The sequence below is a fragment of the Palaemon carinicauda genome, chromosome 1, assembly GCF_036898095.1.
Source record: "Palaemon carinicauda isolate YSFRI2023 chromosome 1, ASM3689809v2, whole genome shotgun sequence".
Lineage (NCBI taxonomy): Eukaryota > Metazoa > Arthropoda > Malacostraca > Decapoda > Palaemonidae > Palaemon > Palaemon carinicauda.
The window spans coordinates 229,502,945-229,507,944 of NC_090725.1; the positions used below are offsets into that span (position 1 = coordinate 229,502,945).

General features: G+C 33.3%; 1 protein-coding gene across 2 annotated transcripts in view; it reads left to right on the forward strand.

Moving 5' to 3' along the window:
* The window catches only part of LOC137654182 (trace amine-associated receptor 3-like), a 307,240-nt gene that overhangs the window by 154,899 nt on the left and 147,341 nt on the right, over positions 1–5,000 (forward strand). For both annotated transcript variants that reach the window (XM_068387831.1, XM_068387823.1), the window contains exon 2: positions 1,703–1,765. The gene's annotated coding sequence lies outside the window, so the exon portion shown is untranslated. The remainder of the gene's footprint in view (positions 1–1,702; positions 1,766–5,000) is intronic.

Genomic DNA, 5,000 nt, shown 5'->3' on the forward strand with positions numbered 1-5,000 from the left:
GGCATCTTATTCTTAGATGTATTGCATACGTGTGAGTTCTAGGTAAGTTAAGCGATGGTTTACACGCGTTATTTTAATCGTGAGGTGTTCAATCCAAATACGCAGAGATAATGTCAAGAGTACCTATAACTTATGAGAACGGGCTTTGAACCTATGTATAACTTATATCGAACTTATTTCAAACGCATATTGGCGTATACAGACGTATTTGACATGTTCCAGACGACCACAGAACCTATCGAACGTGTTTTCTAACTTATAGTTGTCGCATTAAAAGGAGTCTTGGCAGCGTTCTATTAAGTTTTCTTCAGCATGACACTGATTATAAATGTTGCTACTTCGATTTATAGTGCCGTTATTATTTAAATCGTCGAGCGCAAACCTTTTTTATTATAGGCAACACAAGTGATCGTCGGCGATAGGCTGCCTTGCGCTATGCGTAAGTTACAGTGTCGTTGGCCATAACTTGTGGACGCCGGCAACACACTAAGAATTAGTTGTGTATAAGTCTAACTTGTTATAAATACTCCCTGCATACGTCCACAATTAAAAAGTAACATAGATAGTTCAACGTATAGCAGCCTTTAGGAAAGTTCTGTTATGTCGGCATACGCGGATTAAATCGTTAAAGTGTGACAGGCCTTAAGAACTATGATTTTGTGTTATGTTGAAGGAAAGGACAAAATGTTCTGGGGAACTGGAGATATTGAAATGAACCTTTATAAGTGCAATGTGTGGTATAAAACTCTTGTAAGCCTTCAGGAGACCCATAGAGTGGACAGGATGTAAAGAAATATACTCTTACTGATATGGTAGTCTGGTTGAGAGAGAGAGAGAGAGAGAGAGAGAGAGAGAGAGAGAGAGAGAGAGAGAAAGAGAGAGAGAGAGAGATTGATTCATGAAATAATTGGAAATCCAGCAATTATGATTTTTTCGAATTGTAAATACCGTGGGTAGCGAAGAGGTATATGAAAACCATTCCAGTCCAATTTCTCTCTCTCTCTCTCTCTCTCTCTCTCTCTCTCTCTCTCTCTCTCTCTCTCTCTCACACACACACAGTAATATACAGGAAAATAGTGGCCATTATTCACTTGTGTGCTGTGTAATCATTCTTCTGTTTGTAATTAAGCTTGTCAAGCAGCTCCAAAAACCATTTTTGCACTGAAAGCGTCCAGCAATAAGTCGAATAACTTTGTCTATGAAATCTATTAGTGATATTGTTTACACAATCCTCTCGTTGTCCAATGGTTTTCTAGCCCAGCTCTACTACTAAATGTTTAAGGTTCGATTTCCAAGGAGCCGAACCATTATGGCTTTGTTGTTCCAAGTAAGAATAATGTGCTGGCGGAAGACATAAGGCGAGCATTTCCGCACTGAAAGATTTATTGGTTTTCAGTTACACACACACACACACATTATATGTATATATATATATATATATATATATATATATATATATATATATATATATATATATATTATATATATATATATATATGTGTGTGTGTATACAGTATATTTATATGTATGTCTGTACAGTATATATATATATGTATATATAATGTGGGTATATGTTTATAGGTTTTATCTATTATTGTACATTTTTATATATGCATTATAACTGCATTGTTAAATTTCTACCTTTTTATGTTAATGCCACTCCTAAAATCTCTAATAATAGTCTTGTTTCTATTATTCACAGACATACAAGCTGAAGAGATGGAACCTTAACCATACTAAAATGCCATTTTGAAAAGAAACAAAGGTAAGCGGTTGCTAACTTCCATTTTGAAAATAATGCTAAGTCTCTCTCTCTCTCTCTCTCTCTCTCTCTCTCTCTCTCTCTCTCTCTCTCTCTCTCTGGTATGTTTTAGACTGTCTAATTTAAAGCATGCCAATTCGTGTTACCATGTTATATTCAATGCCATACTTTGTCTTGTCTCTCACGAGAATTGTTCCTTTCCTTTAAAGAATAACTTGGTGATAGTTCCATTTGTGAATAGTGATCCTTTTCTATTATTATTATTATTATTATTATTATTATTATTATTATTATTATTATTATTATTATTACGCATGAATTTATTCCGAGTGAAATAAACAACATCCCGGAATTGATAAGGAAGGTTCTACGGAATAACATTCTCATTTTGAGAAAGTGAAAAGAGGGAGAGTAGAAGCGAAATAGATTCAAACTCAGATGAAAACGATGCAGTTAAAACCTAGACAAATTCAATGAAAATTTCTAAGAAAAAAATCCACAAGTCTTAATTACTATTTATCATACAGCAGTGTTGATAAAGTAGTCCCGGTTCGAAGCAGTGTTCTAAGCAGTGGGACCTTTTGGTGCTCAAGCAGAATGTTGGCGCCACATTTGTTCTGGTATTGAAAGTGATGTTTTTAGTCCCTTGTTGTAGCTTTCGAAGAGTGGCAAAATGTTGATGTTTACAAGTTCATGCTGAAGATGAGACACTTCTCTGGGGTTGTATTTTCTTACAATTGTAAGGCTGGATTCTTGGGCATTGCTTTGAAATTGATTCGTCCATAATGTAGAATGTTATTAATTTTTCTTTTGGAGTTTTTTTTTAAAGAATTTGTCTAAGTAGGACGTATTTTACGTGTTTATTCAAAGCAATTTCCAAAGCAAGATTAATTGCTTGCCTACTTTTTCATCATTTTTCGTATAAGTAAAAAACTATTTGTAAGGTTTCAAACAAAATCCAAGTAGTGTGGTAGGTAGAATCAAATTCAAATATTTTTTTGTATCAATGCATGATGCAGTTAATGTTGAAAATATTGAAATACAGAATACGCAAGAAATGTACTGCACTTTTATTTTTTAATTAGGGTTGTAATACTGTATGTTGTCCACAGAGATATTTATCATTTTACACCTAATCTCGGGTATAATTATTTTTATTTCTATATTCTTTTAACAAACACAGGTGCCGTTAACCGTAAAAATAATCTGATAATTGATTTTACCCTAATGGAGTGTAGGGACTAACTAATCGTGCCCTTCTAATTTCCACTGTGAGAAAGGTGTATGGATCAATTGCCTCTATTTTTCTTGGTCGATCTCTTTGTGAACGAACAAATGTCTACAAGTTTGGAGATGCAAGCTGGTAACCACTGAGAGAGAGAGAGAGAGAGAGAGAGAGAGAGAGAGAGAGAGAGAGAGAGAGAGAGAGAGAGAGAATCCCACGTTTGATGTTGCGATAAGACGAGGTAGGAGCTACATAATTAGCAATTAGTATTAAAAACCAACTAGGTAATGGGAGAGGCATGGTTTTCTGGTCATTATGGCTGAAGTTTTCATTAAAATCATATAACGTAATTTATTATTATTATTATTATTAGTATTATTATTATTATTATTATTATTATTATTATTATTATTATTATTATTATTATTTCTATTTTTATTATTTTTCTATTTTGTTTTGTTTTTTATTATTTTTATTTTTCTTATTTCTATTTTTATTTTTATTTTTATTATCTTTATTATTATCATTATTATTATCATTATCATAATCATGATTATGATTATGATTGTGGTTGTTGTTGTTATAACCTTGCTTGGAAAAAGCATATTACTACGAGCTCAAAGGCTCCAACAGGGAAAGAGGCCCAGTGACGAAAGGAAAAAAGGGGATAGCAAATAAATTAGATATAAGTAATGAATAAAAATAAAATAAAATATTTCAAGGTCAGTAACAACGTTAAAATACACCTGTTAAATATAAACCGTAAGATGTCTTATGTTAACCTATTCAACAGAAAAGAATTAACAAAAAGTTTGTGATTCTGAAGTTCCACTGATTCAATTACCCGATAAGGAAGATCATTCCATAATCTGACACAACTGGAATAAGAATTCTAGAATACTGTGTAGTATTGTGCATTATAATTGAAAAGGCATACCTGTTAGAATTAACTGCATACCTAGCATATATAAAGAAATAATGGAATGAGGGTGCCAGAGATTGATATTCAGATGAGGAATAAGAAAATTTAATAGACCGTAAATTTCTATCAAACAAATTATGATGAGAGTCAGCAGCCGAAGACCAGACAGATGAAAACTATTCGAAACAAGGCAGAATGAATTAAAACATTTCCTAAGGTTAGACTGATCACCGGAAATTTTAAGACCTTAATACGCCATTCGCCTTTTTTTTTTTTTTTTTTTTTTTTTTTTTTTTTTTTTTTTTTTTTTAATGTTTCTCAAAAGTAAATTTACGAACAAAAAGCCCACTTAGAATTACAATGGTGTTCCTCTACATTTGGATGTAGAGGAAACTGTCCTCCACCTACTTATTTTGTTATACCACATGATTTGCATCAAGCAATCAGTTCAGCTCGATCTCTATTTTTAGATTCTGGAACATCACATCTACATATAGGAGATGGAATCGATGCCAAGAAAGTAGCATCATCTGTATATGAATTGAGTTTAGTTTTCTAGGCCAAACCACATATCATGCATTTATAGAATAAAAAGAAATGGGCCAGGAACACTACCCTGAAGAACACCAGATACCCGCATTCTATACTCACTATGGTGCCCATCAACAACTACTCTCTGTTATCTATTACTTAAGTATTCAATAATGCGGTTAAGAAGCGACCCACGCTTTGAAAAAAAAAGTGCCCGATGATTACTATCGTAAAAGGCAGCGCTAAAATCAAGGACAGTCATACGTACTTTTTTGTACAGCGTTGGAAATTGTAAGAAAGGCATCATATGTTCCAATTCCTGTGGGAAAGTCAAATAGCAAATTAGGGAAAAAGCATACATATTTAGACGCTTTGCCGAAAGACGTTCAAAAACTTTAGATGATATGGGAGTGATGGAATTTGATTGGGAAATTATAAGCAGGGCTAGAAATGCCACAAACGCTTTTGCCCAAGGAGTAATATTACCAGTTCTCAAACAAGTGTGGTTTTTATCAATTTTTGTCACTTTGTCAGCATTGCAATTAGCAGGTTTATCGCCT